This window comes from Alosa alosa, chromosome 19 (genome assembly GCF_017589495.1).
Source record: "Alosa alosa isolate M-15738 ecotype Scorff River chromosome 19, AALO_Geno_1.1, whole genome shotgun sequence".
Lineage (NCBI taxonomy): Eukaryota > Metazoa > Chordata > Actinopteri > Clupeiformes > Clupeidae > Alosa > Alosa alosa.
The window spans coordinates 28,435,923-28,457,686 of record NC_063207.1 but is presented as its reverse complement, the minus strand read 5'-3'; positions in this window follow the sequence as shown (position 1 = coordinate 28,457,686).

Here is a 21,764-nt window from a genome sequence, read left to right as displayed (position 1 = left end):
AGAGCTCAAACTGAAGACAGGAAAATAAAAAGTTCCAAAATGCAGAGTTTTGCTTTATAGCAAAATCAAAGGCAAAATAAAAACATGTGAAACTGAAAATTACTTGTTATCAATGGTTATTGGTGTGAAGCACAAACGACAATATAATGGGTGTAAAGTTGCTCCAAAGCCCTGCATATTTGCTTTTGCTATGTCAATGGACTAAATGGAAATGGTGTTTATTTTTGATCGACAGGTCATTTTCGGTTCATGAAGTAATTCATTTTTAACTTTGTCATGTTTTTTAGCATCATATCATACATAGAAACCACAATCCGTTAAAAATATGTTTTGAATGGCATGAAATCAAGCAAAGCTGTAGTGCATAGTTTTTTTTTTTTTTTTTTTTTTTTTTTTTTTTATCATAGATCACTGATTTCCAGTTATTTTAACTTTTACCATGCCACTGACGGTCAATAAAATGTAATTTAACGGAGGCTCATTCATTTGCTGTCAAGAAGTACAATCATTTCTGTTTATGAGATTGCTGTGAATTGGTTGGCTGCCTTGAGACATTATGTGTGACAAGTGTGCGCATTTACGGAGCTACAGTACAGCAGAGGTCACACAGAAATGTCATTATCATTTGGATTAGGGAAATTTCTTCCATTTTTCATAACTGCTAAAGCAAAGCCATAAGTCATAGCCTTTCTTGTCTGTTCAGTGCCAGTTAAAGAACAGCAACAATGGCCATGCATACAAAACTCACAAGCTTATTCAAGTACCTCCATGCTTGCACATTCAAATATTTGGTGTGTTTTTTTTTTAGCCTAGTCCCCTTACTTATGTTCCATCGATGTGTGTTCCAACACCCCATTGTTTCCTCCTCCTTGATTAATCACCTTCCTTTAGAGTAGAAGAATATCACATTGACCAGGCACTGTGTGTTCTTTTGCTTCATTTGCAAGCTTCATTTTCATACAATAAAAATAGCCACAGGCATTGAAGAAGAGCCACTGACTCTTTTGTTCTTTCACATTTTGTTGACTTTTTTGGGGCATTATTTTGGGGAAACACTACTCTGAGTGTGTATAGTATAGTATAGTATAGTTTAGTTTAGTTTAGTGTAGTGTAGTGTAGTGTAGTGTAGTGTAGTGTAGTGTAGTGTAGTGTACAGTAAGGTAATGTAATGCTTGAATTTCCCCTGGGGATCAATAAAGTATCTATCTATCTATCTATCTATCTATGTAGTATATAGTTAGTTTAGCATTGGGCTTAAGATGATATGTATCCATTTTGCAGTGGGTATCAAGCCAGAAGTTCATTAGCAATAGTTCTCAATCCCCTGTGAGGCTCTGAGGAGCCTGGTGGAGGACTTTGTGCAATGGTGCAAACTCAATCAACTCAACACTTCAAAGACCAAGGAGATGTTGGTGGATTTCCGCAGGTCTAAGCCCACTCTGCTACCAGTCTCCATTGATGGTCAATGTCGAGGTGGTAAGCACCTACAAGTACCTGGGTCTCCACCTTGACAATAAACTGGACTGGTCAGCCAACACCGACACACTCTACAAGAAAGGGCAGAGCAGGCTGTACTTCCTGAGGAGGCTGCGCTCCTTCAATGTGTGCAGCAAGCTCCTCAGGATGTTCCACCAGTCTGTTGTTGCCAGCGTCCTCTTCTATGCAGTAGTATGTTGGGGAGGAAGCACAAAGAAGAAGGATGCGGGGCGACTTAACAGGCTGGTAAGGAAAGCTGGCTCTGTAGTGGGAGCTGAACTGGAGTGCATCACTTCAATATCTGACAAAAGGACCCTGAACAAACTGATCAACATCTTGGACAATGAGTGTCATCCACTCCACAACATTATTATTTTTTTAATGATAGTGACAGTGGAGAGTGACAGGAAGCGAATGGGAGAGAGAGCAGGGGTGGGATCCGGAAAGGACCACGGGGTGGGAATCGAACCCGGGTCGCCGGCGTACGGTGCAGGTGCCCCAGCCAGTTTCGCCACAGCTGGGGCCACAAAATTATTGTTAAGCAGAAGAGCCTGATCAGCTGGAGACTTTGCTCACTGCCTTGCACAACAGACAGACTGAGGAAGTCATTCGTCCCCAGGGCCATTGAAGTGTTCAATGCTTCACTTAAGGGAAGAGGAGAAATAGACTTCTCCGCATAGTCTGTCTGCCTCTTCACCACCTCCATGGCTTGAACTGTCTGTCCACAAGCCACTTTTTACCACTGTCTTCTGCCTCACTGTTTGCGTGCTATATTAGCACATATGCACAACCCCTCCCTCCATGCCACAGCTGAACTGTGACCACACTTATACCTTCCTTAAAATAGTTATATATATATAGATATATAGACTTTATTCTTGCACTGTTGCACTGTTTGACTTACTCATTTGCACTATCACCATGACACTCATTCACACAGAGCACCTTACCTTACCTTATGCACAGAGAATCACAGGCTCAGTCCCTGCCCCAGTCATTGCAAGCGCATCTTGTTTGATTAATCACCCACTATGTGGATACTGTTTTTTTAGAATTGTGTTATTTAGTATAATTTGTATTTTAGTATATTTAGTATTTAGTATATATTTATCTTCTACTGTCCTTATTGCTTAGTTGTGTTTTTATATTATATACTTTTAATTACTTTCTGCTGTTAGTGAATGTGTGTGTGTGTGTTGTCTGTATGCTACTGTGACCTTGAATTTCCCCTGGGGATAAATAAAGTATCTATCTATCTATCTATCTATCTCTCTCTCTCTCTCTCTGTCTCTCTCCTTATCCCCAACCAAGAGCTCAGGGCCAAGGGGAGACATATGATGGGCGATGTTCTCACGCTCAGCTAATGAATTCTCAGTGGATTTGACCCAGTAGACATTGCCTTTGACTCAAAGTTCAAATTGAGACTTCCTCAGCCTCAACTGCTCATACTCATTATTCATCACCAGCCAACAGTGAAATCTCCAAGTGCAACACATTTGCGTGTGTTTATTTCACCTTATGTCAGGAGACAGACAGGCAGTACTGTCAAAATTTTCTCTGCAGTGAAAAGTCTGTGACAATTTTAGCTCATTGGTTCTTTCAGGTGGGATGTGCTTTACATTTCAAGAGAGTGTGGCATCTATCCAAACAAGCTATGAGGAAAACAGACATGAGTTTACTGTGGTAATATCACCCACTGCCTAAACCTCTCTCTCTCTCTCTCTCTCTCTCTCTCTGTGCACTGCAGTAGACAGCCCTGCAATAACTTCACAGAAATATCCTTTGCCTGCAGTATTAGAGATCTGACTGGCAGGGTCTCAGCAGCAGTGTCCTGCCTCAGGACCTTTCAGTCAAATCATTTCTTAGGTTTCTGTCTCTCTCTCCCTCTTGCCATCTCTTTCCCTCCCTCTGTTCTCTTCTACCCCCCCTCTTCACACACAAACACACACACACACACACACACACACACACACTATATCTCTCTCTCCCTCTCTCTCTCTCTCTGTCAGTCTTTGTTTATGTTTACTGACAGGTGGCAGAACACGATCTGCAAACAGAGACAGGGAGGATCTGAGACATCAAACAGCAAGAGAGAGGTGTGAGGTAAAACCCTACTGCAATGCAACAGAGAATCATCAGTGACAGAATCTGCTATGAAAACACTTATAAGCCAGTCAGAGAGCCTCACTATCTGTTTCTATTTCCCCCCTCATCCCAGATGCCAGTGGATCACATTTTCTTTCCCCATCTGTTTGTCATTTCTGATCTACTGTATGTTCACCTTGACAGCTATCTACTTTCACTAAACAGGCTCCAGAAAGTTCCTTGTCTTTCCTCGATAACCCTCCATACCCCTGCAAATCCCAAATGAACAATGCACTGCCAAAATAAATAGCACCCTCTCTCCAAGCCATAACTCTTCTGTAGAGACTGGGTCTAACTTAGGTTTCAGTTTATCTTCCTGCTGTGCATGTCCTTCAGGTCACTGGAATTAAAATAAATGAGTTAGACTAAAAATCATATCGGATGTCTTCAAGAAATTCAAAGAAAGTTGATTTTTTTTCCTGCATATCCCAGGGCTGGATAATGCACATATGATTTAGTACCTACAATAAAAATGCAGACATAAAACATAATTCACATATCAAACATACATAGTTCTCTCTATGACTGACTATTTACTGGATATATAACAGTAAATCCTATATAATCATGGCATTTTTGTCATGTCAACACAGTCGAAAGTATCAAGGATTCTCTGGCAGTTTTTTTAACTGTATAAAATCTGTAGCACATGTATATTTTCACACATTCATGTTTTCATTATAAGATATAACATAAACTGCAGATTTGGGGTGAGGATGCGTTCAATGTTCATATATCATGTGAGCAAAAGGACTTTTCTGTGTGTGAGATTTATAGACTAAAGTGAGCTGAGGATAATAATAATAATGGACGCAACACAACCTACTGGAAAAATCATTATTGTTGTAATTGTTGTTATTATCATTATTATTCATGGTAGTAGGGCCAACTGACATAGGCATCATAGGCAGTTGCCTAGGGTGCACTCCTAAAAAATAGTTTGTGCAAAACTAGCCAATCATAGTAACCTACAAGTGCGCACTGTAGTGGAGTGTAGGGCAGTTTTAGGCATTTAGGCCTATGTTCAGCATCGGAGTTCTCATGTCAAGATTTTCAACCGAACAACAATGCTTTCTAGACATATTTGTGAGTAAGTCTTTGTGCAAAAGTGTTGCACTACAGTGATTTTGATTTAGCAACGATTAAGGTAGCTTTTCTAGAAACAAACCCCGAAATGACATTATCTCGGGGTCGTTCCTAGAAAAGCTAGCTAAGTCACTGCTAAATACGGAGCCTGGAAGGTGTCAATTGTGGACTCATTTTGCTTGTGCGCTCAATTTAGCAAATTGTGCACTCATTTTACTAAATTGTGCACTTATTATACAAAAATTTAAATGAGAGTACAATTTAGTAAAATAAGCACACCATTAAATAAAACATGTGCATGATTTAGTAAAATGAGTGCACATTCTCTGGATATACCGTACCCAAAAAAAGACTTCCAGTGACGCTTGCGTGTCCATACCATGCATACTCAAATTATGGCCGGGATTCTATTTATAGCCGGGCCTCGGATAATAGCCGGGTCGTGGTCGATTCAGACAAATAAAGGCCGGTCCCCAAATACAAGCCGGGGTAATAATAGCCTACCAGTAGGGCTATCAGTCCACGAGCACTAGAAGACACTGTTTCGATTTAACTCAATAAAAAAAATAGCTCTTCTGCTGCCCCCTTCTGAGCTTGAAGCAGCTACTATTTAAGATTCCAGCCTACGCAATAAGATTTCCATTAAAGCACAGCGCACGTTCAATAAAATAAAAGCGGCTGCCTTGTCTTGCAATAAGCGGGTGGAAATCCGACACTCTTTCAACATGAAACTTAATAGTGAACCATAAAATACCCCCCAGATTTCCAATGGTTGCAACCTCAACTACATCCATCAGTCCCAACATTTAGCAATATCAAACAGTCCAAAAGTAAATTAAATCCCAAACCAAAAAGACCCTGGTCACAATTTGAGGATTTACGGTATTCACATTGAGTATTGTTTAATGAATCAACATCTCTCCTATTCTATTAGCCTATTTCTTCATAAATCTTCCTGCTAGATCAATAGGCTAGACAATGTAAACTAAATTGTCTCACTTTTGATTGCTTTGATTGAAAATCCATTCAATGATGACAATGAATAGTAGAGGATGATAAATGTGATTGTCAATGCTTGACGCTGTTTGTGTTATTTAGTTCAGAGTTTTTAGAGAGACTCTGACTTGGTGAGAACATTAGTTGAGTCAGGGGTGTGTTTTTGTTTTGGTGATTTTAGCACTGGTGCTTAGGTTTGTAGTGCACATTATGTAGGCTAGTGTTTTGAATGGATTGAGCGTGAAAATGGTCATAAAAACTTTGGTACCATAATTGTGGAACAGGCCTATATGACTATAACATGTGTTAATTGCCCTATGTGACTAGCACTATACTAAAAATGATAGTCAAGCCTGGTAGAGGAGGGGTCAACAGTGAAGGCATCACAACAACCGATACCATCAAACTTTCTGGCTGGTTCCTATGGGAACGTGCCTGATATAGAATGGTGTAAATAGATGGGATTGTTTCCTGTAGCCTACACCGCACTTTCATTAGGGAGCTCGAGCATGGCATGCCACAGTGGTGAATGATCGCTTAATGATATTGCTCTCATCACACTGCATACAGCACCCTCCAACTTTAATGCCACCCTTAGTAAAGATGAGCAAAAGGAGGTATAAAATCATCTGTTGCCGTTTTATACTCTATTAGTTTCAGAATGAAAACAATGAGGAAAAATCCAACCTTGATAGGAAACAAATGTATTCTGAGATGAAAATCCTCATACAGAATTACATGTTTTTAGCAAAAGCATATTTATGTGCATTATATGAAATTATTCCTCGTTTTACCCATCTTTACTAGGGGTGCAAATCTGGAAATGTAGAGGGTGCTGGAGATGAAAAGGTGCTGGTCACTCACACACAGAGACATATATATATATATGCTCAGATGTATGCACAGACTTTCACAGCACTGCATCACCTCCCTGAGGACCTCTGAATCAATATCCCTTCCCTGTGGTGAAACAATGAGCAGCTCTGACTGGGTTGCATACACAAAGCCTGAATGCTGCACAAACCCTATCAGACCATGTTAAGCCTAATGTCTGATGGAACAAGAAGTCAGACTCTTGCTAATTCGTGTTTAAAAGTTTGGTGTTGAGTCGGAGCAGGGGGTGGTAGGTGGGTGGGTGTAGATGTGTGTGTTTAGAGACAGCATGCATTTCAATCTTTGCTCCGTGCTCCACGCTGCTCGCTCCACGCTCCATGCCCCACGCTGCTTTACTGCTTGAACCCTCACCTTACCTGTGCGGCGCGTGCTACACATTGACCTACAACATTCAAATTGAATTTGAACCTGCTGTTGACCAAATTGAAGAGGGCAATGAGTGGATGTTCAAGGCAATGTAAGAGCAAATTAATATCAAAATATTAGTGTCCAGACAAAGTAAGAAAAAAGAAAAAAAGCTTCCCCACTATCCATTGCTCTGTGGGTTAAAATGAACATCTATAATGCATTTCCACAGATGGGAGACACTTCCTTTGATGGATGTCTAACATGAGCTGTAAATTACATGCCCATTATTCAGTTGGAAGCATATGCAAATGTCTACATAGATGTACGCAGCAGCAAATTGAATTAGCACAGAAAGAAAGTGACATAGCACTCACTGGCTGTTTTGTGTCCGGGTAGAAATACAGCAATCTAGTCTTTTTCTTTTTTTGCAAAAGAATAAAAAAAAAAAAAACCCACAGAGACAGAAAATGCTTTGTTGCATTGTAAGAAATGTTTTGTGTGTGTGTGTGTGTGTGTGTGTGTGTGTGTGTGTGTGTGTGAGAGAATGTTTGAAATCAATCTGCTCTGTGCTACAGAATATTTGTCCTTTTGTCCAATTCTTTATATGGTGCCCTTTACTTTGATAGTACTCTTGGCATGTTATGGCATCCCCACACACTGAAGCTCTATACATATTTCCTCTGCAAACATGTATTATTTTTGTATTATTTGAAGAAAAACACTGATAGCATTCTTGAATCTCATCTATGGGGCGCCAAATGTAACATGCCTTATTTCGTGGACAGAATGACTTTTGTGAGACGAAATACATATATTCATTACGAAACCATGTTACATCGTAACGCCTTTTGTCCACGGAATGCACAAATTGGTTTGCATTGTGTCCACGAAACACTGAAGAGAGCACATCATTTTGTGGACGAAATTGACTGGTGGCCTTTTCCTTTTGTGGACATAATGCTGAATGCACTATTCACTGTCGTATATTCACTGTCGAAATAAACTCTTTTTTGGTCAAAAGTAATTCTGTCTACCTAAATACGGAATGCACCTACACGCATCATTCTGTGTAGCCTATCCCATTTCAATTTCGTCCACAAAAGTATTGTGTTGTGTTTAGAGTTGGATGTCTCGAGACCGGTCTTGGTCTCGAGACCACTTTTACGTGGTCTCGGTCTTGTCACAGTCTCGACCGTCTTTGGTCTTGGTCTTGTCTTGGTCTCATTGTCTTGGTCTTGCGACCATGATACAAAACATAACATTCGATAATGCAACATTAAATTATTTTGCCTTTCACGCCCTTCAAATGCAACCTTTCAAATGCAACCAGTCATAGACATTCATATATTTTGTTGTGATTAAGAAACTGGCGCTCATCCAATCAAAAGACGCAAGTGTAGCCAGCGTGAAACGTTAGGTTTACGTCGTAGCTGTCAGTCTCAGTCAGACCTAGTAATAATAATGTCTGCGAATTCCGCCATCATTAAATTTGCATTCACGGAACATAAAGAAATTTGCAGTCCAGGGGCAAGAAAGAAGCATTCTGCAAAATGCAAGTTTTTCTTTTGGTCTCGGTCTTGGTCTCGTCTCGACTTTGTCTTGGTCTTGACTCAGTCTGTCTTGGCCTTGGTCTCGTTTTGGTCTCGGTCTTGATACCCTCTGGTTTTGGTAGTGTCTTGGTCTCAGTTTAGGCGGTCTTGACTACAAGTCTAGTTGTGTTACAGAAGGCATTTCGTCCACGCAATAGTAACTTAATAACTTACGAAATGCATTCAGTGACATATGCTTTCATTCTGTGGACGAAATGCATAATAGAATCACGAAATCAGTTTTGTGACCTGCTACAATACATTTCGTGAGTCAGCAGTTTACGTAATGAAGTGTCACGATAATTTCATTACGTGGACGAAATGCATAAGAGAATCACGAAATCAGCTTTGTGACCTGCTACAATACATTTCGTGAGTCAGCAGATTACGTAATGAATTATGTGTGACGATAATTTCATTACGTGGACGAAATGCATAATAGAATCGCGCAATCAGTTTTGTGACTGCTAAAATAGCCTACATTTCGTGAGTCAGCAGTTTGCGGAATGAATTACAGTAGCCAGTTGCTAGCTTACCATTTAGAAGTGGCCACTTCATTCGCGCCTCCCGTTATTCAGAGCTCCGTGAAACAAAGGAAAGCCCTCTATTTGGACGGGCAAGTAGGCATAGCGATTGGTAGGCCTATGATGCGCGCACTCCAGCGAGACGATATAAGCTAGGCCTACTGTTAGGCCTACAACAAGTCGCAATTTATTAGGCTATCCAATCGCTATACTGTTTTCATGAACATTACAGGAATCCACTTCATTCTTTTTTTTAAATATCGTTGCTTAACCTACCCACGAGTTTGTCAGTTTCACTTGCACAGACGCGCATAGACTTTGAATGAGCACGCACAGCCTACCACTACCACCTAGGCTAATAAGATGCCTCTATATTTGATGAGGCCTATGTATTGATCAGGGTTCCAGCAGTTGTGCCGCAAAATTAACAGACAGAAGCACCGGGCATAGGCCTAATCTAGCCTAAATTCGTGGTCCAGTGGACCATCAATCTACTCGTCGAAGAAGCTCATACTGTAGTTTGAAGATCATAGACCATAGATCATTCAGAGAAAGCCTATGCATGTTGCTTTTCGCGGACCGGCTAGGTCCAGCACGGCCTGGGACCGGTCCGCGGATTGCCAATCACACTGTCTCTGAATGCAGCCAGCTGCCCTGTTTACCGGCAATGCTACAGCGGACTTAAGCTGCCACCTCATGGCGAAAAGTTGCAATACATTTCACGCAGCTCTGTGAATAATGGGAGACGCGAGTGCCACTTCTAAATGGACACTGGCTAATTTATTCCGCAAACTGCTGACTCACGAAATGTAGGCTATTTTAGCAGGTCACAAAATTGATTTTGTGATTCTCTTTTGCATTTCGTCCACGTAATGAAATTATCGTGACACATAATTCATTAGGCCTACGTAAACTGCTGACTCACGAAATGTATTGTAGCAGGTCACAAAGCTGATTTCGTGATTCTCTTATACATTTCGTCCACGTAATGAAATTATCGTGACACATAATTAATTACGTAAACTGCTGACTCACGAAATGTATTGTAGCAGGTCACAAAACTGATTTCGTGATTCTGTTATGCACATTGAATGACCTCTGTGTATGAAATGTGCTATATAAATAAACTTGACTTGACTTGACTTGACTTGACTTTTGCATTTCGTCCACGTAATGAAATTATCGTGACACATACATGTAATTCATTTCGTAAACTGCTGACTCATTTCGTAAGTTATCAAGTTACTATTGCGTGAACGGAATTCCTTCTGTAACACAACACAATACTTTTGTGGACGAAATTGAAATGGGATACACAGAATGATGCGTGTAGGTACATTCCATATTTACGTAGACAGAATTACTTTTGACCAAAAAAAACGTTTATTTCGTCTACGACAGTGAATAGTGCATTCAGCATTATGTCCACGAAAGGAAAAGGCCACCAGTCAATTTCGTCCACGAAATTATGTGCTCTCTTCAGTGTTTCGTGGACACAATGCAAACCAATTTGTGCCATGGACAAAAGGCGTTACAATGTATGAATGAATGAATATATGTATTTCGTCACACAAAAGTCATTCTGTCCACGAAATAAGGCATATTACATTTGGCGCCCCATACTCATCAGCAATAACGCCAAAGACCTGTGTAGTTATTTTTGGACTTTGTCACAGAGGCAATCAAATGCACATGTGGCTGCACTTCCTTCACACATAGAACACATCCTTTCTGTCTTTTAAATGAGCACATCTAAAATCACATTTCAAACAGCACGGCAGCACTCAGAATGGGATGTGACTACACTTACTGTGAGAAGACATTTTCAGAACATTCTGTTGTGATAAAGAGAGAAAGATGCAAATTAAAGCATTTCTCAAAGCATACCTTCCACCGGTGGCAATATGAACAGATGTTCCTAGGTGTGCTTTGAAGAATGAAGCATTATCATAATATATAAAATTATTCAACAAGGACGAGGAAAATGTGTTAGAATAGTACATTGAAAGATAACTGAATACAAAAACTCTTTTTTATGAATCCCTTTCTTTGGATCAGCTGAAGGCCACAGTACACAGCGATACACAACTATAGTTGGCGGTGTAAGTATTTGCTACAGCAAGGTCAATTTGAATAAATAGATGCTACAGGCACTGGAGTTGCTGGTGCAACACTGAATGTACAATGCAACAGGATTATAAGGCCACACTCGTTTGTGCTCTCATCCTTCACAGCTCAGTGTGAGTGAATGGAACCTCTTCGAAATGGAACACAGGCCATTAGAGCATCAAATACATCTTAAATACTTTTTTCTGTTTAGTCTCATTCTCTCTCTCATTCCTATATATATATATATTAAAATGCATATATATACCTCCAGTAGAAAACTCTTTGTTTCAACGTCTGTTGTTTTAAAAGTAACTTGACTGGATATGCATTATACTGTAGCAAATAAATGGCAACACACAAAACCCAGAACTTCATCCTGTGATCTTATTAGCTCAGTCATCTCACGTAGAGAGGCATGTGTTGAGAAAAACTCTCTGATGAATCTCTATGATGAATCTTCCTCAGCGTTCCTGGTGTCCTGCTGTGAAAACAACTTGGGGAAGAGGAGGCAGTAGGCTCTGATTGTAGGGTGGATGAGCATGCTGGGAGCTCTCAAGCTTGTTTTGTGATGGGAAAGTGTCACATGGTACACCTGGAATAGTTATGTGTTTGTTTGTGTGTGTGTGTGTGTGTGTGTGTGTGTGTGTGTGTGTGTGTGTGTGTGTGCGTGTGTGTGTGTGTGTGTGTGTGTGCGTGTGTGTGTGTGCGCGTAGACAAAGAGAGACCACACACACGAGACAATTAGAGGTTCATGAAGAAACAGGCATGTCACATATAACACAGACAAAACAATGCAATATACAGTAGAATAGCAACACACACACACACACACACACACACACACACACACACACTCATGTTTGAGCCAAATTCTTTAGGTGTGTTAGCCTTTGGCCGATGGCTGGTACAAGTGTGCATTAAAATTTTTTCGCTGTTTTCAGTTAATCCAGAGGGAACCTTTGAGCAGAGAGGCAGAAAAAAAAAACATTAGCAGAGGCCGGCGGAGCAGCTCGAGTTGTTATGCCTCTGACTTTATCTCCTCTGCACTCCAGTATGTCACAGCATCATCGCTCAGAAAGTAAAGCTGAAATGAAGAAAGCTACCGCACTCTGTCAAGACTACACCAGGCTTCCTGGGAGAGTTGTCTGTCTCCTGTTTCTAAACTGCAGATAACCTGGTGAGTTTCTAGTCTTTTGTGAAAAAAAAGCATAATTAGCATAATTTAGCTCTATTTCAAGAAAGGGAGATAGCTCAGTTAATAACTTAAGTTATTAGCCCAGTGTAGGAGTCGAAGGGTCCTAAATCAGATGGCAGATGCTTTGCTCTTGAACTTCCTGTTACATGATGCTTGGCCCAAGGGAAATTCAAGTCTTTTTAAGAGAGTCAACTGTGGCCATTCTACATACTGCACACTAATATTTTAATAAGTGCCAGGGTACAATTGGTTTCAGCCACATATCAGTACAGAAACTAAATGCACCAATACTCGTGTGTGTAGTTTTTGAAATAGAACAGTGGGCTCCACTTTAGAGTAAACTGAAGAGAATATTTCACTGGTCTTCACATTTAGCATACTATCCACTGTTACACATCAAACCCAAAGAGCAGCTGTTAAGAACTTTGATCTAAAACTAGCGAACTACATAAAAGGCATGCAGAACCTTGTAATCACCAACAACAGCATCGCTGGCCTGGCAGCACAGCTTGCTATCCTATTATGCTGAAGGCTTTTGGCGATATACTTGATGTCACACTGTGAGAGCTTTTCTTCTATTTTCACTGGGTGGTCCAACCTGAACCACAGAATTACATAGTGCTGCCTGGTTGGCTATCAGTAACTGCAGGTGTGTTTACCTGTCCTTTACAACGAAAATAAATTTTAAGATGATGCAGAGACTAGTTGCCTATAAAGATTAGGCATACTCAGGTATGCAAAGACTCAGCAAAGAAAGGCTGACTAAATCTCCTTTATAAATCACATAATATGCTGGGACTTATTTTCCTTGACAGAAACTCTCAAATTTGCTGTGGTGGGAGAAATGATAGCTTCAGCGAAAGTTCTACTAGGAAGACTCGTAGTGTAGCCTTACTCCTCCCATGCTTACACGGAGCCAATCTTAACTGCCTACTTTCGGGAAAGCCCCGCAATCTGATCATTCACTCATTCAATCAGCGCTAGCCTATAGGAATTCAGTGGGCTCCTTAAATATGTTCCACGTAACACTGCTTCTGAGTACGCTGACTTTGACGTCCTAGCTCAGGCTTCCGCGTGGACCTGGGCTCTCTGCATTTTTACATTCGCCCCTTCTGCCCTCAGTGGCGTTACTTGTTACAATCCTACCGCGCTCGTTTGCTGCGCTGTTCAGACCTGTGCGTCCTTCAGTCAGGGCCACTGCATGTCGCTTCATCGCTAATCTCTGCATATCGGAGCCAGTCACGCTCACGCTGTTGCAGCCTTCAATTCACGATAACCTACTGCCGGGTCGCCGTCCTCGCGCAACTCTGTTCCAGGCCCATGTCGTTTTCGGCAACAATTTCTCAAGCTTCAGTGTCTGGTTGGTAAGGTTATCGTGCTCTCTCTTCCCAAGCTCCTCGAGCTGGGCTACACTCTACCCACAGTCATGCAACCTGCTTGCCAACGATATTCGGCGGGCAGCAAACAAACTGACTTGTCTGACACGGTTTAACTTTCACTTAAGCCTCCTTACATAATTCCTGCTGATATTATAATCCTTGCGATTTGTGCTGTAAATTGCTGGCCTGCACCACGCTGCCGTTGAACCCAACCCTGTATTAAGACCTGTTTAATTGATGTTCTACACTCACTGTGGTTATCTCGATGTCTACCTTGGTTGAGCGTCGTCAAACCAGTTGTCTTTTTGTGTAGCCTCTTAATTTGCCTCGCTGCTCGTTGGGCTGCATAGGCTTTAGGCTAGGCTACTCGTCTGCTGGACCTTCGGTTCAGGTATCACTCCTTGTGCATGGCTGCGGGAAGCCAGTTCATCGTTGCATTCATTTAATCATCTGGGATTGCGTCCCATACCTTCTGGTAGGAAGTCTACACGGCCTTCCTCGGGTGATTCTCTGCATGCACTTGCCGTTGCTCAAACTACTCTCAGCTACCGCTGATCTGTCATGTCCCAGGTATGCCGTGACGTCCCTGACGTTCTCGGCTATCTGGGTTCTCAATTTTGGGGGGTCTTACACCAAAGCTCGAACCAAAATGACGGCACGCCGGCCCATGGTCATCAATTGCCAGTATGTCACAAGCTATTATCTAGGCAATAATAGGTGTTTTCTTTTCAATGCCCGTATTATGTCAGTGTTCATGAGCTGACACCACAGTGTGGACTCATGCCCACATGGTTGAGCTTTTAATTAAGAAGCTGTGTCATTTGTGTATGTAACATATCCTTCTAGCGTCTTTTGTATGTTTAAAATGTATTTTCTGATTCCATATCGTGTATTGGGTTCCTAGGAATTCTATGGCAGGCCTCACTTTGCTCACTGCCCACCAGTGGGTCGCTTCAGCACTCCATATATTGGTGTTAATGGTTACCGGCTGTTCATGATTGTCGGCAATTTTACATTTCGCTAGTTGTGGTTTAAGTGGTGGCCTATGCTGGAAGTTCGTTGATCACGACTACCAATGTAGCCGTTGGCTGGTTGTTTTACCGATGACGATGCTACATGTCGCCTGTCTAACCACTCCTTCCTTCTCGCAGGTCAAACGGAGCGGTCCATCATCACTGGCAGACTCAAGTCTCCTTCAGGCCAACGCCGCGCCCTTCATGCACTCTCTTTAGACACATCGGGTCTCTGCGTGTCTGATTTCAGCCCATCTAGTCACGCCATCAGTCACATGATTGCTGACTCGAATTGCTGTTTTAGCAGGATCCTCTGCATAATGTGTACTCTAATTTCCATTCTCCTATTTTGCCTTGGCTGTTTTGTTTTGGCAGATATGCTCACCCGAAGGGATCGCGCCAGGGAGGACGTGCAAGTTCCTTTTACATTCTCCTCCCAATATTTAATTTGCTAACCCCTGCAGGTGCATCATGCCTCCCCTCTTCCGTTGAGGGGATGCAGTTTGTCAATGGAGAAGCAGTTCCACATATTACACTAACATCTACTTTCTTACAGGGATGGCTGTGCCGGTTCACGGAATCACGCAATCGTGTGGATCATGTTTCCAGTTCATACTGGAGGGGGTCATCCCTCCGTCTTCACAAATCTCCCGAAGGCCAGCGCTTTCGAGGATCTCCTCTTGTAGCACGGCTTAAAACTAGCCTTCCTTATCCCAGCACTTATCACCTGTCTAGAACTGACTCTTGACTGTGTAAAACCGGCACTCACTGATGCACTTTTCGTTATTGTGCTCTACCGTCTAAATTGTTTTTAATTGCACTGGCATTGTGGGAGAATTGTTTTAGCTTTAACCTGTTTGCCGTCACGTTGGTCTAGCTTGCCCTAGACGCTGGTTGCCCAGCTCACTGTCCAGGTTGCTTGGACGCCGGTTGCCCGGCTCATGACGCTCGTCTAGGTTGCCCTAGACGCTGGTTGCCCAGTTTGGTTCAGGTGGCCCTGGATGCCGGTTGCCCGGCCGTCATGTCTGTCTAGGTTGCCCTGGACGATGGTTGCCCAGCTCATGGTTCAGGATACCGCTATACGGTCAATGTTAACTGCCTGATTCCGGACTTCGACGCAATTGGATGACCCTAGGTCTGTCATCTGTTTAGATCTCCTCTGGCCCGCTATATCAGCTACACAGATATTGGTTCCCCGCGATGCAAGGGGCAAAAGTTACGTGCATCATACTCCTTGCCAGACTCGAGTCTCTCCCTGAGCAAACGCTTCAGTGAGAACTCTGGATTCCCAGGGTACATTCAGTCGCTTTGATTAAAAATGTCAGGGGCCAGTGCTTGGCGCATGACTAATATAATTTCTGCATCCAGTTGGGCGATATGTATTGCTTATTCTCTCCTCATTGCTTCCTTTACTCATTGTCTCTCCAGCAGCCAGTTCTAAACTGTACTATCCTGCCACAGTGGTGCAGCTGGTATAGCGAGCTCATTCTCAAGTCATTCTCAGAGCTCCTCTGCACTCTGAGTTGCATAAGCACCATGGTGGTACCCCAGCACTCATCTGTTCGTTGTCTTGTCATTTCAGTTACATATGTTTCTTCCTCCTGTCACATACAGGCATGAATTGTCCTGAAGTCCTTTGTCTACATTACTGATGCTGCTCATCTTATTTTGGGGGGCTTTCCAAGAGCAGGTGCTAAGGTGTAGCTCACACGCATCCATCTTGGCCTTGGGTCTGCAGCTCAATGCATTCATCTCCTCTAGCCGCTGCAGGTGAGCTTCTCGAACCAGAACACACATCTGGCTTCACAAGCACTAGTCTTCTACAAAACTAGTCATAATGCTTATCTATCCTAAATATTAAACCACATGACTTCGATCTTGAATAAACTCAAGCACCCATATCAACTAACTCATTGCTCGTCCCAAGCATCTGCAACCACAGGCTCTATTCCCCTGCATTGATCCTGAGTACATCATGTTTAACCTTTTAACCCTAACCATGTTTTGCTTCCTGGTCCCCGTTCACTACCTTAAACTACGGCTCACACCTGATTTTCAGCAGCCATCTAGCTAACGTGCTGCTTAAATGTAACCTCTTCAAAGAGGTTCACTTCTCACTCATTCCGCATCGGGCGCAGCCAAGACTGCCGCCAAAAGGGCTATCCACGTCATCCATCAGGATGCATCAAACTAACTCCTCTTGACATTTTCGATGCTCAGAAGTTGCTCTCCCATGTTAACTCAGGTACCTCTTTTACCTTCACAAATCCTGGTGGCGGTGGTTAAATTCTGGCATTCGCCTTTGCACTAATCGCTGAAACATATTGGGGCCCAGCATGCCGGTAGCTTGTGGTGATTTAGTCTCAGCCATGGGCATGTTGCCCTTTTCACTGGTTGCCCAGCTTCGTTCGGCGGCTTATGGTTCAGGTCACTTCGCCCGGTCGCCCGGCTCGTGATGCATGTCTAGGTTGCCCTAGACACTGGTTGCCCAGTTTGGTCCAGGTTGCCCTGGATGCCGGTTACCGCCATCACATCGGTCTAGGGTTGCCCTAGGCGCTGGTTGCCCAGCTCACTGTCCAGGTTGCCTTGGGCGCCGGTTGCCCGGCTCATGGCGCCGTCTAGGTTGCCCTAGACGCTGGTTGCCAGTTTGGTCCAGGTGGCCCTGGATGCCGGTTGCCGCCGTCCGCGTCTGTCTAGGTTGCCCTAGGCGCTGGTTGCCCAGCTCATGGTTCAGGTCGCCTTGGTACGCGGTTTGCCCGGCTCGTGGCGCTCGTCTGGGTTGCCCTAGGCGGCTGGTTGCCTCCTGTCACATACAGGCATGAATTGTCACAAGAACCCCTTTTGTCTACATTACTGATGCTGCTCATCTTATTTTGGGGGGCTTTCCAAGAGCAGGTGCTAAGGTGTAGCTCACACGCATCCATCTTGGCCTTGGGTCTGCAGCTCAATGCATTCATCTCCTCTAGCAGCTGCAGGTGAGCTGTCGAACCAGAACACACATCTGGCTTCACAAGCACTAGTCTTCTACAAAACTAGTCATAATGCTTATCTATCCTAAATATTAAACCACGCTGACCCGATCACGAATAAACTCAAGCACCCATATCAACTAACTCATTGCTCCGGTCCCAAGCATCTGCAACCACAGGCTCTATTCCCCTGCATTGATCCTGAGTACATCATGTTTAACCTTTTAACCTAACCATGTTTTGCTTCCTGGTCCCGTTCACTACCTTAAACTAAAACACACACAGTTTCAGCAGCCATCTAGCTAACGTGCTGCTTAAATGTAACCTCTCTTGCGGTTGCCCTCGGCTCATGACTCGTCTAGGTTGCCCTAGACGGCTGGTTGCCCAGTTTGGTTCAGGTGGCCCTGGATGCGGTTGCCCGGCCGTCATGTCTGTCTAGGTTGCCCTGGACGATGGTTGCCCAGCTCATGGTTCAGGATATGGGACCGCTATCACGGTCAATGTTAACTGCCTGATTCGGACTTCGACGCAATTGGATGACCCTAGGTCTGTCATCTGTTTAGATCTCCTCTGGCCCGCTATATCAGCTACACAGATATTGGTTCCCGCGATGCAAGGGGCAAAAGTTACGTGCATCATACTCCTTGCCAGACTCGAGTCTCTCCTGAGCAAACGCTTCAGTGAGAACTCTGGATTCCCAGGGTACATTCAGTCGCTTTGATTAAAAAATGTCAGGGGCCAGTGCTTGGCGATGACTAATATAATTTCTGCATCCAGTTGGGCGATATGTATTGCTTATTCTCTCCTCATTGCTTCCTTTACTCATTGTCTCTCCAGCAGCCAGTTCTAAACTGTACTATCCTGCCACAGTGGTGCAGCTGGTATAGCGAGCTCATTCTCAAGTCATTCTCAGAGCTCCTCTGCACTCTGAGTTGCATAAGCACCATGGTGGTACCCCAGCACTCATCTGTTCGTTGTCTTGTCATTTCAGTTACATATGTTTCTTCCTCCTGTCACATACAGGCATGAATTGTCCTGAAGTCCTTTGTCTACATTACTGATGCTGCTCATCTTATTTTGGGGGGCTTTCCAAGAGCAGGTGCTAAGGTGTAGCTCACACGCATCCATCTTGGCCTTGGGTCTGCAGCTCAATGCATTCATCTCACTCTAGCCGCTGCAGGTGAGCTATCGAACCAGAACACACATCTGGCTTCACAAGCACTAGTCTTCTACAAAACTAGTCATAATGCTTATCTATCCTAAATATTAAACCACATGACTTCGATGCGAATAAACTCAAGCACCCATATCAACTAACTCATTGCTCCGGTCCCAAGCATCTGCAACCACAGGCTCTATTCCCCTGCATTGATCCTGAGTACATCATGTTTAACCTTTTAACCCTAACCATGTTTTGCTTCCCTGGTCCCCGTTCACTACCTTAAACTACGGCTCACACCTGATTTTCAGCAGCCATCTAGCTAACGTGCTGCTTAAATGTAACCTCTCTTCAAAGAGGTTCACTTCTCACTCATTCCGCATCGGCGCAGCCAAGACTGCCGGCCAAAAAGGGCTATCCACGTCATCCATCAGGATGCATCAAACTAACTCCTCTTGACATTTTCGATGCTCAGAAGTTGCTCTCCCATGTTAACTCAGGTACCTCTTTTACCTTCACAAATCCTGGTGGCGGTGGTTAAATTCTGGCATTCGCCTTGCACTAATCGCTGAAACATATTGGGGCCCAGCATGCCGGTAGCTTGTGGTGATTTAGTCTCAGCCATGGGCATGTTGCCCTTTTCACTGGTTGCCCAGCTCGTTCGACGCTTATGGTTCAGGTCACTTCTCGCCGGTCGCCCGGCTCGTGATGCATGTCTAGGTTGCCCTAGACACTGGTTGCCCAGTTTGGTCCAGGTTGCCCTGGATGCCGGTCGCCCGGCCATCACATCGGTCTAGGTTGCCCTAGACGCTGGTTGCCCAGCTCACTGTCCAGGTTGCCTTGGACGCCGGTTGCCCAGTTCGTCATGGCGCCGTCCACGTCTAGGTTGCCCTAGACGCTGGTTGCCCAGTTTGGTCCAGGTGGCCCTGGATGCCAGTTGCCCGCCGTCACGTTTGTCTAGGTTGCCCTAGACGCTGGTTGCCCAGCTCATGGTTCAGGTCGCGTCGTACGCCGGTTGCCCGGCTCGTGACGCTCGTCTAGGTTGCCCTAGACGCTGGTTGCCCAGTTCGGTCCAGGTTGCCCTGGATGCGGTCGCCCGGCCGTCCACGTTGGTCTAGGTTGCCCTAGACGCTGGTTGCCCAGCTAATGGTCCAGGTTGCCTTGGACGCCGGTAGCCCGGCACGTCTCGTGGTCTAGGTTGCCCTAGACGCTAGTTGCCCAGCTCGCATAAGCACTAAAGTCCAGGTTGCTCTGGATGCCGGTGGCCTGGCTCGTCACGATGTACTAGCTTGCTAGTCACTGGGCGCCCAGATCGTGAAGTGCACAACGTCTTCACCCCGGCCCCGTCATGCTGTTTAATTCATCTTGTATGTACACTAATGTCTCTGCTCCTCTCAGAACCAGATTACTGAGTCACCGCCCTGGCGGGCATCACTCATCCTTTTGGGGGTAGGCTCCCCGCCCCTGCCTTCATCCATCGGCAGGAGACGAGATCCGCTCATCGCTGGACGGATCCGAGACTGGGCCTACGCCAAAGACTGTTACCTATTCAGGACTCTATCATGCTTGTATCCAAGCTGTTCCTTTACTCATTAAATTGTTAACTGATTCTATTCTGTCTACTGAGTCTTTCTGGTAGAACTTTACAGATTCGTTACTATGTGAAAAGACCAACATAAAAATGTAAAAATATTGAATTACAAGTAGTCCTGAACCTTACCACAGTAATTACATTAGCACCAATGGAATGGAAATACAATGTAGCATAAAGTAGGCTATTAGAATACATCTGCCTAGTTAGTTGTGATTTGTACTGTTACTGTATGTCCTTTGTGGTTTCATGTAATTAATGAAGTAGACTTGGTCCGCCTGCCATCACTTACAGTAAGGCACATCTAAACTGAGAAGCTAAACAGTGCCGGGCCTGGTTAGTACTTGGATGAGAGACTGTCTAGGAATACTAGGTGCCGTAAGTTTATTTGAAATTAGATGAGCAAGAACATCCAAGTCAACAACAGCAGTCAAAAGGTGAGAACATTTCCAAATCTATTGCATCATGTTGCCTTAATAACTTCTAATTTTCAGACCTTGTGGCTCACTTACAACAGTTTGGTCATTAGTCTAGAAGGCAATTAATAGCTCCTCAATGAAATGAAAGACAAAAAGGCCTGCACTCTCATATTGCAGGTTTTTTTTTTTTGCTGAATATTTTCTGAAGGAAAAAAAAAAACTTAGATCTAGACTCAGTCAGGAAATGTGTCCTGACAAACAACCTTCCTTTCTAGTTTGTCATAGTGGCAATCACCCCAGGGCAGTCATCTCATTTTGCAGAATGGTTTTTTAATCAAAGCGACTGACTGCCACATATTCATTTTAAAGGAAGGTTGTAAAAAACTGTGCCTCCCACGACTGAAGAAATTAATCATTCAGATTTTTGTATTTGTATGTCGCTTTGGACAAAAGCGTCTGCCAAATCCTATAACCATAACCATAGATTTGACTGCGTAACATCGATCTGCTCATTATGAACAAATCTAATATTCAGTGCTAAGTAATCTGTGCTGTGAGGTGTATAAGCACGTATAGGGCCCTATTTTCATCTAAAGATATTGCGGAATACATCTCACAATGAGTAGTTATTCACCATCATTTGCACATGGGTAATGACGAATAAAAGTGATTAGGCGAGAGGCAAATATGAAGCACAGCTGAAGACGCACTGTCACCAGATGTACTGTAAGCAGCAACTCTGCAGGATAAACGTTTTTTATTCAGTCATTCGAACATTATTGGGGTAAGTGTTGCTTTTACCAGGCTACTTTTTTTGATGCTAACCCCATGGTCAGTCAATAGTGAAAGTAATTAACTGTGTATAACTTTTT